The 14566-nt window shown below is 31.5% G+C and overlaps 1 pseudogene; it reads right to left on the bottom strand.

Moving 5' to 3' along the window:
• Positions 1–290: 290 nt before the first annotated feature.
• LOC126022171 (DNA-directed RNA polymerase III subunit RPC9-like) lies at positions 291–14323 on the bottom strand (annotated as a pseudogene).
• Positions 14324–14566: the final 243 nt, after the last annotated feature.

Here is a 14566-nt window from a genome sequence, read left to right as displayed (position 1 = left end):
GCTCCACAAGTTATGAATGCAAGCAAATTCTTCTAACTCTAATCTCAACTTGAGAGAGCTCTGAATCTTTGCTTTGGAAGTGAATAAGGAATATGTATTTGGCCAGTTGTGCACAGGGACCTGCCCACATTGTTGGCAAAGACTCTAGAGGACATATTCTTTTTAATTACCCAAGTGTTCCATAATTATTGTTATCTTCAACTCATTACCCCAATGATGTCAGTCTGTCTTTGCCACATTTTTTCTCCGAGGGCACAAGTATTTTTTTTTCGAGCTTATTTCTGAGAAAGACTTTTATGATTTACCCAACTAATGATGAAATCAGTGCTATATGCTAGAGGGGAAAAGTCAATTTTTTGTATCTGGCAAATAGCTGCTGGGCCTTTTAATTCATGATGTAGGTAGGATAATGGCTCTTCCTACACTGGGTCCTCTTCATCCATTGTAACATCACTGTTGGTCATTTTCTGCTTAGCCTCTGGTCCTGCAGGTAGAATGCTTGTGACAGTGTGAAGGAGAGCTTTAATTTGCTCCTCTGTGAGCCTTTCTTCACTCTCTTCTACCATCAGTTGGATTTCCACAGCAGTCATAGGTCTGTGATTGAGCAGCTAAAGTTTTTCAGCTTTGGTCAACTGTGGTTTTTTATTGCTGTAAGAAATTCTCTGACAATCTCAGGACTCCCTCTCTGTTTTCTTATTATTTTTCATAAACCTGTTTTTTTAATCCATCCATTATTTTCTTCTATATTTCACTAATTTGCAGCCAGATCATTATTATTTTCTGTAGATTTTATTTTCTTTTCCAGTGTTTCAAAATGAAAGTACGATGATTGAGTAGGGATCTTTCTTTGTGTTTAATATAGAAACTTCTAATTATATTTTCTCCTTTAAACAAGCATTAATTTTATAAGCATGTGTGGATAATATATATTAATTTATTTAAGAACTATATTATAGGTTAGAGAAATAGTACAGAAGCTTAAGCACTTGACTAGCAAGGATCCTTATCTACCAGAGTTAGATTCCTCCAACCACGTATGGTTTCCTGAACACAACCAGGAGTAATTCTTCAGCACAGAGCCAATATTTAGCCCTGAGCTCAAAGACTAAAGAATAAATACAAAAAAAAAAAAAGAATATGCATTCTGCATTTGCGATATAATGCTTTATAGATATATGTTATATTTCTTGGTTAATAATATTATATTTACTTATGCTTGTTATTATAAAATGCTTATAATAAAATACTTATGTATGTTATGCTTGAAATTCTCCATAATTCTGAACATATAATACATAACCCGGAACAATATCTTTTTCAATGTTGCTAGTATTCTATACTCCAAGGGCTGTATTTATATTTTTTGTTTTTAGCTATTAAGTATTTTGTATACTTTTTACATACATTAACATTTTAATTTAAATTAAGAAAAATGAATTATTTTTTGCCGGTGCCATAGCACTAGAGGTAAGTTGCCTGCCTTGCCAGCTCTAGCTTAGGATGGACCACAGTTTGATCCCCCGATGTCCCAAATGGTTCCCCAAGCCATGAGTGACTTCTGAGCACAAAGCCAGGAGTAACCCCTGAGCGTCAATGGGTGTGGCCCAAAAATAAAATAAAAAGAATATTTAATTATTTTTAATACTTTCAATTGATGTCCTGAAGTAGCACTGCTATAAACTCAGGGATGAATGCAACAATATTTAATGATATGGTGATTCATTGGTATTAGTAACTAATTTCTAAACTTTCTTAATCTTTTTAATATGAAATGGTATAATGTTACATAAAATATGATGAACAATTAAAATTGTGCCTATATTATTTCTCACATTTATATCATATAGTTTGTTTACTCTCAAGATACAGTTAAATTAAACTATGCATAACATTACTTATCAAAGTTTTACTAAAACTATGCTAGACTTTTTCTATGTTTATCTTACTTCTGGCTCAACACACAGGGATTACTCCTGGTGGATTCTGGGGACCAAATAAGATGCTGGGGATCAACCCTGCCCAGCTACATTCAAAGCAAGTATCCTACAACTGTCCTATCACTTTGGCAGCAAAACTACCGCATTTAATTTATGTATATGTGTGTGTGTATATAAAATTTGGTGATAATTATTAAATGCATCAGAAACTATAAAAATAAATTGTTAGAGATAGTAGAAAATAAAAAATAAATTAAATGTTTAATATAGTATTATATATTGTCAAGCCTCTGTAAAATTGCTGTATATACAAAATATTCTAAACTACAAGTTGTAGTCTTATGAAAAAACACCTGTAACTGTTTTCAATGGCATAAGTTCAAGAATTATGGATATAAGTATTTTTTTTAAACTATGAATTATATAATTCAGGCATCAAAATTTTATTTTGAAATCCGAAGTCCAAATGTGAAAACCAATAACTTTAATTGTTATGTATATATTCTTCTAAAAGGATGCTTACTGAGATTACTTAAAGAACTATCTGCATAAAAATATTGAATAGAAAATTTAGATGCTAGTAAATTTGTTTTTATGTATATTAAGTAAAATTACACATTTTCAAACATGCCTAAATGGACTCTGAGCACAACAAATACAAACCAGTCTGCATTTCCAACTCAAGCACTAAACTTTGTCATGCTTGTAAAATTGTAAATGTCATGAATACACCACACACACACACACACACACACACACACACACAATCTCTATGTTTACAAAGATCAGTTCTACAATAAACAAATCTTAATAAGGAAATAGTTATCTACTGTTGAATATTTTAAAGAATAAAAATATTTAAAGAACTCATACAAAGAGTATAAGTGAAAGTTCTCATGTAGATATCAGTTTCACTTCATTTCCTTTTAGGATATTCTTTTCCAATAATGCTGTCTTATCAGAAGTTTATGCTTTATCAAAATATATATTTGGTTTTTGAACCACATCTGTTTGACACTCAGGGGTTACTCCTGGCTATGCGCTCAGAAATCGCTCCTGGCTTGGGGGGATCATATGGGACACCTGGGGGATCGAACCGCAGTCCGTCCTATGCTAGCACTTGCAAGGCAGACACCTTACCTCTAGCGCCACCTTCCCGGCCCCTAAAATATTTTAATATAAAATAATATCCTTATTTTGTCTATATTATTTTTAAAAATAAAATTTTGGGGGTTTCTTGGGTTGTTTTCTATTTGGGTTGTTTTAGTAATAAAAATTTATTTAGATTATATCAACACTAAAGTGAGACTTCTAAAAATAAAAACAAAGACTTAAGGGTCCATCTATTGCACACACACTATAAACATGGATGTTTTTCATGCCATTTGGCAACCTTACAGAATCAATGAGCCAAGGTGAAAATGAAGTCTCTATCACACATTTAAAATTAAGATTAAAAACTCTGTTATATTCAAGGTTGAATTTTAGAAATTGTATCTTCTGAGCAATATTAAATTACATATGTAATTATCTTATATGAGAAATCTTGCTTGCCAGACATATTACTGGAAATGTGATTTTTTTTATTAAGAAGAAATGGGGATTTCATTTTCATCAGATTCACAATATTTCACAAGGATCTGGGTATAACCTTAAAGATGTGACAGCACAAATATACTAGAAGCATATAGAATATTTTATATCATTACACAGTAGAGACAAAATAGATTTCTGACATTTTATTTGCATATTATTATTCTCTACAAAATATTACCTTTATATGATAATTTCCTAAAATGGATAGAATAAAAGAAAATTTTAATGCTACAAAATTGCTATGAAAAGAGTAGTTACACAGCTAAAATAATATAGAAATATGTTAACAAAAGTCTAAAAGTATACTCATTTTAATAGGACATTGACAGATGCATTATATTTCTTTTTAAATGATCTCATCTAATTCAGTTTGTAAAAAAATTCTTTCCTAAATGTATGAGCCCTAGTGTTATATATGACAGTAGTATATAAATTTTGTGGATTTAATAACTAAAAATTGTTATGTATTCATTCTAGTTATGTTTAGCTAAATAAGAAAATAGTGTAAAAACACACATTTAATTTAATAGTTATTTAAGTGTACCATGTTAATCAGAAGCTTAGTAAGGAAATATTTCTGTTCAATAATGCCTTACAACTTGACACAATTTGGTTACAGACCAAAGGTTTGATAAATTGACTTGGTTTACTGCATGTTTCTTCTAATAACCATAAAATCTTATCATAAGAATAATCTTGTGACTTATTATTATTGACTATTAGCTGGAGTAAAAATATAGTAGATAAAAAAGATATGAGTGAGAAGAGATGAGTGCTATTTTTTCTGTTTATTGTTAATAGTTTTTTACAAGGAAGTGAATTTACATATAAATATCAAGTGGACCATCAGAAAGATAAAATAATATAGAAATTGTAATTCTCCTATAACTGCTTATTTTGCTTATTATGTAATATTGTATAGAATCTTTAATTATCCAGTTGAATTCTTTCACTCTAACCCTTTTAAAGAAAAGTGGAGTGAAGAGCTGTTTAATTAGGAATTATTTTCTATTCTATGCAATAAATCTCACATTGAGTAGTGATTATAGCTTAAAAGAACTCAGCATTGGGGCCTGAGCAACAGAGCAGCAGTAGGGTGTTTGCTTTGCACATGGCTGACCTAGGACAGATCTGAGTTATATCCACAGCGTCCCATATGGTCCATCAAGCCAGGAGCGATTTCTGAGCACATAGCCAGAAGTAACCCCTGAGAGTCACTGGGTGTAGTCCAAATACAAAACAAACAAAGAAAGAAGAACCCAAATAAAAATAATTATTTTAAAGGTATATAACTTTATAAACATTTTATCATAATTCTCATTTTACAAAGTTTAGAATAATATATTTACGTAGCAAATACTTTTGATCTTATTGCACATATGTATGGTATGATGATGTGGGAGTGAGCTAACATCTTGCTCTGTGCCATCATTTAGTGTCCATTTTTATCCCCTTTAATATCTTGATCATTTTGTAGGGTTTCAATGTATTTTACCATACTCAAAACCATACTGTGTCTCCATACTCAAGGACCAAAATACAAAGGTCTTTTGAAATTTTCAAGGGTCTTTTATGTGGCCAGCCTCTTGATTTACTTTTCATGGGCTAATACTGGATGACTGAAGAACAATCTGAAACCTTTGATATAGTGAGGGCATTTATTTTAGCAAATAGTCCCTCTATAGTAGCTATTGTACATTATTCAAATGAGCAAAATTTATTCAGAGATAGACTCCATATCTGGCAGGTATATCTCCCAATTCTCTTGAATGCTGTTTTTGTTTCTAAAAATATTTAACACTACCCTTCACTTTAAGGCCGTCAACTACCATTAATATTAAATGTTTGAGCTCTTTTTAAGTCTACAAAATTAACTGCAATTTTGTTCCAGAATAGCCTAAACATTTGGTGACACCTTTAATTCACCTCTATTTCAAACACTATAGGTTACTCCAGATATCCCTGAAGATTCAGTTGAACAATTATCCTTGATAAGCAGATTTTTAATCAAGGAAATAAGGCTTAGTTAATTATGCACATAGGCTATGGTTTAAATGACTCTTATTAACTCTGTGCTTCGGCTCCTAGCACACAACCCAAGTGAGACATGGAGTTCTCCCTTTAACTGATGCTTGCTGAGATTAGTTAGAGAGATAGGCTTAATCCAATTAGTAAACCCATCCTCATGTGAAAAGTGAAAAACTGCTGACAGTTGGAAAGATTCCCATTAGTGATTTTCTATTGCTGTGTTCTCTAATTATATCTCCCACTAGCACTAATGTGCCACAAAAGACCAGCAAACATTGATGTCTGTTTCAATATGGATAAGCTATATTTGACGGAAGTAGTATTATCTCATATAGACGTGGTAAAATATAAAATATAGGTTAATTCCGTGATATTTTTATTGAAATTTTTTTACCCTAACATAAAAAATATTTCTGTTTTAACGTACTAAATCTGGTTTAGAATTAAAAAAATAAAGCAATGAAAAACAGAAACCTAAAATAGTCTGAATATTCTTGAATGAATTTTCATGTGAGTACTAGCTACACTTTATTCAGTTCTCTATGACATTATTATAACATTTAAATAATTAAATAACCAGTGCCAACTCTTAATAGTGAACATTTTGTTCATGCTAGAATTAAAAGCAATGTTCATTCAATAGTTTGACTGAAACTATTGAATGAAACTATTTAAGTAGTTTTATTTAAAAGGGAACAGTCTGATATATCTTTCAAATTCTGGTATTTTTATGTATTTTACATATGTATTATATACTAATATTTCAAATATATTTTAGACAAAAAAAGAAAGAAAATAAGGTGGGACGATAGTATAATAGGTAGAGTGCTTGCTTTACATGCATTCAACTCAGGTTTGATCGCTCAGCACATTTATAGTGATCCTTGAACCATGATAGCAGTGATCTCTGAGCACAGAGTTAGAAGTATTCCCTGAGCAAAACTGGGTGTGGTTCCAAGAAAAGCAGAAAGGAAATAAGTGTTTACTCCCAGAGATTATATACATAGAGGTTAATATGTGTAAATATAAATGTTATATCATTATTTTAATTACTATTTACTGTTAGAAAACAATCTCCTTGAGTCTTAGAATCCTTATAATTTTAAGATGTTCTATAAAATATTAGGTACAATCAAAACTGGTTAGCTAAAATTTAGTTAAAAATTCATATAAGTAAACTAGTTCAGAAGATAATCTGGGATAATGAAACTTCTCCACTTATTCTGGTGGTACAAAGTTAAATATACACACGACTTTATGTGATGGCCATCATTATTTTTGCAAACATAAACACAGTTATAAACTTATGGTAATAATGGTTTTGTCGTTTCCATGGCTAAAATATGGTTTAATTCTTCTATGGATGTCTAGTCAAATGATGAGAAAAATTACTAAAAACTATTACCTAATCAAAATGCATTGATGTGTGATGAAACTAAATAGTAAATTCTGGTTGTATTCCATTATACTGAATAAAAATAAATATGTTTTTAGGGTCATGTCCCTCAAAATATGAGTCAGTATTAAAATTCAATTAATGCTTAATAATTAAAGCAGCTATTAAAATTCTAATGTTCCAAATGATAATCAGTACAACTGATTGTAATCTCTTGATTAAGAAGATTGATGCAAAGGATATTTATCTCCCTCAATTCAACTGAAGTTTAAAAATCATACATCTGGAGCTGAAGAGACAGCACAGTGGTAGGGCATTTGCCTTGATGCAGCTGACATAGGATGGACCTGGGCTTGATCTCCAGTGTCCCATATGGTCCCCCTAGCAAGGAGCAATTTCTGAAGGTAGAGTCAGGAGTAACCCCTGAGTGTCACCAGTTGTGGCCCCCAAACAAACCCATGTTAAAACAAATAATAAAAAACAATAATAAAAATAACAAAAAATAATAAAAAATTTAAACAATTTGAGTTTACTCAATCCAGTTTAGATTAAGGACATATTAGTGCTTTATATAATAATCTCCATTATGTGGAAAACCTTACATTTTGCTAGAAATGCCAATGCTCCATAGAATTATCATGAAAATACCAATTTTACAAAGAAGTGGTAAAGATTTAAGTGTTTAATTAATTAAAAGCTTGGGACTTGGGATGCTAATGTTAAACTACCTTAATTCTCACCTTCTTTCAACCTGTTTCAAAATTAAAGGACTGAAAGAAAATCTATTAATTGGCCAAGTGTTAGGTATGTTTCACTTTTTTTTCCCTTGTATTGACCTTCTAGTCTACCAAAGTATCTGATAGGTAAGCAGTAAAATACATGGCAATTAATTAAATTGTGTACCAATATATTTATATGTCTAATTTTAAAACATATTGTTAAATAAATTCAGGAGGTAAAAGAAAAAAAACCAATATCCTCAGATGCATGCAATAGCACTGTATATGCACATAATGTAGATGAAGTAAGTATGTAATATAAACATAAATTACTAAACAATCTATAGTATATACTGTAATTTATATATTTAAATACATTTGAGCATGTAGCTTATACTTTTCACATAAAAATGTGCCAAATATCTTCAAGAAAATAAATAGAAAGGCATTTTATTTATAATTCCTAGAATAATAGTGTGACTAGTGAAACAATAATACAACTCCATTGATGTTGTGGGATGCATAAAAATAATGTTTTGAAGAGTATAATTCTAAAATGTAGAATATTTATACCTATTCAACAATATCTTCCTTTCTTCCTTCCTCTCTTTCTCCCTCCCTCCCTCCCTTTTCCTTCCTCTCATATCCTTCCTTCCTTCTTATCACTTTGGCCCCTATTTCTAGCTTTTTAAGAAAAATGTGACCCACAATAAAAACTTAAAGCAGTGTGAAACCTATTTTTTTGGTTAAATAGTACTGATATTCTAGCATATATACAAGAATATATTACCACATATGTAATTTCAGATGTATGAAAAATACCTTCTAAAGAACTATTTGTATCTGATTTTATTTGGATTATTTATATATCCTGATTTTATTAAAAGTCTTATACTTACTTTTAATTATCCTCTTTCTGTTTTTCCTTTTCCATATTCATTTTTATGATTTTTCAATTTCATAAATTTTACTGCTGTATACTTAATAATTAAATCATGATATAAAAAACAATTATATTCGAATATGGCAATATTCGTCATTGGCACTTCTAATTTTGTATAATTCCTTTAAAAATTCTTCTCAAATTATTATGTTGACCTGTTTGAACCTATATTTTCAGTATAAATCAATATATAAACTCATTATGCTATGTTGTTTTGTAACATTTTAAAAAAAATCAGACTTAGAACTCTTATTTGGTGTAACTTAGCAAAATTTTAATTGTTGTGTAGTTTTGAGTTTTACTTTAAATTGTATTGATATTGATATACATTTTAAGTACTTGTGTAACTTTTCTGTAACACTCCCTTAAAAATTTTGTGTTCACTAGAGGTTGTTCATAAGAAGAGTATAAATTATAGAAGAGATAAACTCTATAAAACAACAAATATTGCAGCAGATAACGAAGACCAATAGAAATAATAAAACACGTGGGGGTCTTCAACATTAAAACCTCTACACCTTCAAGACTTCAAGTGTATAAGTGACTGAAAAATAATAGATGAAAATTATGATCACACTCGGGATTAAATTAATATCAAGGGCCTTGCTCTTCAAGCCTGATCTTTCAAGAATCCTATAGTAACAATCCATTATGTTGAGAGAAATAATCATAGCCATTTAAAAAAAATGAAAGTGAATTAGCTTTACTTAGTTCCTCTGCTTTTGGTGTGGGTGGCAGAGGGTAGGAGGTAGGGGCTAGATGGGAGTATGTTGTGTTGCATAATAAAACTAATTTAAAGCTGATCTCAAAACCAGTAAGATTGTCAAATAAATTATTAATTCAAAGATTGTTGAAAGGCTGTAATGATACACAGCTGGTAGGGCTCTTGACTTGCATGTTGCCAAGTAGGATTTCATTCTTGACATTCTATTCAGTTCCCTGAGCTGATCAGAAATGATCCCTAAATACCCAGCTATAAGAAAACCTTGAATACTACTGTACATGCCAAAACAAATAATCAAGCAAACACATTTAAATAATATAATATTGGTGAACCCTCTAAGGAAACAAGAAATGTCTCTGAGAGTAAGGGAGTTACGATACTTTGGTTTGATTTCTTCCTGAGTTTTCTCTAATAGACAATTTGTCATTTTCAAAGTCACTTGGCTAATTTAAATCTGGGGGTGTCTAGATGAGACACAAGCAATTTTCCTTTGAATTTCCATCCCTCGGGCCTTTTCTTAAATTACTCCCACAACATTTGATTATACCAGTTCTATCCTAGATACCACATATGGTCTCCCAAGTCATGTCAGGAGTGATAGCTAAACACAGAGACAGGTATAAGCTTTAGCACTGCACATGTGGCCAATAATACCCTAATATATATATATATATATATATATATATATATATATGTATATATTCATATAAAATCATTCAAATATGCCAAAGCAAATAGTATATAATGAACACATAGCCACAAATATTTGAGGAATAAAATTATATATTTGACTGAAATATAAGCACTTCCTAAATATATATTCCTTCCTTTATGCACACCCAAATAGCCACGATTTCATTGTTGATTACTATGTTGTAGTACTAGTTAAATAGTTACATAGTATATTAATAAACATTTTCCTTTATTTTAATATGCATGCTAAATTGTATGTATATGCAGAATAGTTTTGTGTGGTTTCATTATAAAAAGAAAAATTATAAAATAACAGCAACAAAACTTGATGGAACAATGAGTTACCCCTATGTAATATACAAATCCTACATGTTGGTGTAGACTAGAAAATGACCTGTGCTCTTAGAAATGAATTCGTCTTTAAAATATAATATAATAACAAAAAGTTGACTGTGATAAAACCTTGAATGAAATACAATTCTCTCCTTGTTTTGCTTTTCCTCCAAGATGATAACTTTTATTAATATAACTCTTTTTAACAATAAGCTTGAAGTCAAAAGGTCAATTAGCAATTTCAAATGAAGTATCATAAAACATAAACTCCAAAAAGTAATATCTAGCTATAAGTAAATTTTATGTGCATATTTTCAATAATGAGATATTTAAATTTTTGGAAGGACCAGGAAATGTACAATTATTTACTACAGTAAAACTTCACCCGAGTATGAAAGGATTCATATATAGGAGGCCCTAAGTACCAACAGGTATAATGTTTGGGGTCCCAACACCACAGGGAAAGATATATCACACTGAATAGATGACCTCCTTGACCAAGAATTGCAGAAGGTTCTTGTACCCACCAGATCTCCTGAACAGTATTAGAGATCAGGCCACGTTTTCAAATGTTATTTATTTAATGTAGTATATAAAATGGCAAGAACTCATGGAAAATTCATCAGTGTTTTCCAAAAATAAATTAAAATAATACATGTATATTATAGTATATTAATTGGTACATTGGGAGCACGTTGATGCTTCAACATTTATCATACAGAGGTACCATAATTTAAATATTTTTACTATAGTACAAATAGAAATTTTGATTTTTTTTACTTGCAGAAATTACTAAAATCATTCAAGACACAAGATATTATTCCGCTGCTTTTTTGCACAAAACAGCCAAGAAGACACCATCGAACACAATCTCCAGGTCTCAAATACTTTAAGGGCCCCACCCAAGACGGTGAAACCAGAGGATCCCAGCCACTCCACTTAGCTCAGTGACCTTGTGCATCTTCTAACCCAGGAATAGAAGGTTCTTGCAGAGGACACGGCATGATAGATAGGGTGTTTGCCTTGCATGCAAAAGGACGGTGATTTGAATCCCGGCATCCCATATGGTCCCCGGAAACTGCCAGGAGCGATTTCTGAACCTAGAGCCAGGAGAAACCCCTGAGCGCTGCAGGGTGTGACCCTCTCCCCCCACAAAAAAAAAACACAAAACAAACAAAAAAACAACTATACAAGTGTCGCAATGGGGAAATAATGCAGAATGACACCCCGCATAGAGAATGAAGATGACCTGAAAAGCCTCTCAGATAAGGAGTTTAGAGTATTAATATGGAGGATGCTCAAAGAACTCAAAGCAAGCTAAACAGAACATAATGATGGAACTTAAAACTGAAATAACAGGTCTGAAAAACTCAGTAGATGAAATGAAGACCTCAATGAAAAGCCTCTCCAGTGGAGTGACAACAGCTGGAGACAGTTTCATTGAGCCAGAATGTGAGATGCAGAACAACTCCAGACAGCAGAAGAGATTTGAAAATAACCTTAAGGCAAATGATCAGACAATGAATAAATACCCAAAAAGTGTGAACAGATGAGAATAGATGTCTTTGATAAACTAAACAGAACCAACATAAGAATCACTGGAGTTCCAGAGACCTAGAAAAATAATATATAAGAAGAATTGGAGAAAGTGTGAGAAGAGGAAGAAAAAGAAGAGGAAGAAGACAAAGAATGGGAAGAAGATAAAAAAGGAAGAAGATGAAGAAGAAAAAGAAGAGGAGGTAGAGGAGGAAGAGGAAGAAGGAAAGGAGGAAGAAGAAAAAAGAAGAGGAAGAAGAGGAGAAAGAGGAAGAAGGAAAATATAATAGGAAGATAAGAAAAGAGGCAGAAGGGAAAGAAGAAAAAGAAAAAAATGAAGAGGAGGCAAAAGAAAAAGAATAGGAAGAAATAAAAGAGGAGGAGGAATAAGAAAGAGAAAGAAGAGGAAAAGGGAAGTAGAAGAGAGGAAAAAATAAAAGAAAATGGACTGGAGATTTATTTTTAATTTCTTTATTGTAATAGTGTTTTTGTTTAAGCACCATGATTATAAATATGTGTGTAGTTGGGTTTCAGTTAAAAAATGAAAAAAAGATATTATTCTACAGAAAAAGATGAAGTATTTCAAATCAACAAAAATTTTGGCAGGCAGGATAGTCTAATATTAAGGGAAGCAAGAATGATACTAATGTTTGAGAATATTCAAAAGAAACTTTATTGGGTGCTAGTACAGCTAGTACTACACTACAGAGTGATAGTACAGTGGGTAGGGACTTGTTAAGTGTATGGCCCTACCTTGTTTCTATACCAGGAAACCATATAGTACTCCAATTCCCACCAGGAGTAACCCTTGGGTGCAGAACCAGAAATAAATCCTGAGTACATCAGGTGTGACCCTTCAAAAAAAAAAAAAAGCAAGTAAATAAAGAACATTTTTTTCTTCTTCTGGTGAAATTTTCAAAGGATAAGAATAAAGCAATGTGTCCTTATTAGTATTAGTATAATCTCATTATGCTAAACCCACTGCAAAGTGATATTTTATGTACATAATTTATTATGATTAATATTAATACAGCATCATAATAAATAATCTATTTCTTCCTAATGTAAGAACTGTCATTCAAATATATGTAGAAATAAAATAAAAGCAAATATAATAGCAATATTATGCTACAAAAATATTCTTAGCAGAGTCCTTTTTTTAATAAAAGCTGTGTTTAACCTTCCTGTTGATTGATTCTATAGATGATACATAACAATATTCTTCCCTTATAATTCAGTTCTCTCTAAGTAAACCATAATGGTGACAACTGCTTATAATCAAATAAAATTGTAATTTTATTTACATTAAATGTAAACTAATGAATTTTTTCTTTTTCTATTTCTCTGTAATAAAAAGAATAGCCCCCTTAACCTGTGCAACATTCTCACCACCAATGCCCCCTCTCTCCCTCCTCCCAAGTACTTCTTTATTTTAGTTAGTGAGCATAAAATATATTGGGTAAAGATGTCAAGTCACATAAAGTTGATGTGCACTTATCTAGTACACATCTACAGTGTACAGAGCAGACACAGTGCTTATCTAGCACACATCTACAGAGATTTTATCCCAGCAGTCCATAGATTTTTTTCCAAGAAATCCGGAAGTGATTTCTTAATACAGAGGAAACTGTGATAATTTCTGGCTGTGATCCCAAAACAAAACAAAATAATTCATTGATAAATTAGGTCATAAAGATGGTCTCCATTAACACTTTGAGATGATATATTAATTTATTCATGTGTGTATGTATATGTTCAGATAAAACATATATTAGCAACAAGTTATTCTGCACAAGAAACTATAAAGGTAATAAAAGTTACATTATAGTGGGTATGAAGCTTAATGGAGTTTGATCATGGCCTCCATTTGGTCCCCAAAGTTCTGTGAGGAGTGATCCCTGAGCTTAAAACCAGAGGAGGCCCTGAGTAAAACTGTGTGTGACTCCCAAACAAACAAAATATAAGAAGAGCTACATTCATACTTTGATTTTTATTACTACATTTTTATTTTCAATGCATCTTTTATGTAGTTGAAATTTGATCAGTTTGGGAAAACTGTACGTGCATTTTGCACTTGTCAAGGAAAAGAATCGGAAGAATGGAATGATAGTGTCAAGCAACCTCTAATAATATCCTCAAAAATTTCAATTCCTGATATTTATTCTTTATATAGTTGATTGTTACTGATTTTACCTATTGAAGTACTCTAATCAAAAATAGTGAAAATGATGATGTAATTTTTTTTCTGTTTGCTTTTTTTTGGGTCACGCCTGGAAGTGCTTAGGGGTTATTCCTGGCTCTATGCTCAGAAATCGCTCCTGGCAGACTCTGGGGACCATATGGGATGCCGGGATTCAAACCACCATCCTTCTGCATTCAAGGCAAAGACACTACCTCCATGCTATCTCTTGGCCCCATGATGTAATTTTTTGAAACTAATTTCTAAAAATAAAGTTGGCTGTCACCTGCCATTTTTTTCTAGGTTTTTCTTTTTTTTTTTTTTTGATCATTGTGATATGAAACAAGAAGGTGAGGGAAGATCATAACCATATAAATGAACTTCAATGTGAATACCACAAAACTGAGACTCCAGGATGAACAGGTAGATCACAATGCTATGATGGATTTTGTTCATTTAGGAAACAGTTATCAATTTTCAGA

Source organism: Suncus etruscus, chromosome 11 (assembly GCF_024139225.1).
Source record: "Suncus etruscus isolate mSunEtr1 chromosome 11, mSunEtr1.pri.cur, whole genome shotgun sequence".
Taxonomy (NCBI): Eukaryota; Metazoa; Chordata; class Mammalia; order Eulipotyphla; family Soricidae; genus Suncus; species Suncus etruscus.
Note: the sequence above shows the minus strand (reverse complement) of the source record. Positions and strands in the feature narration are given on the sequence as shown.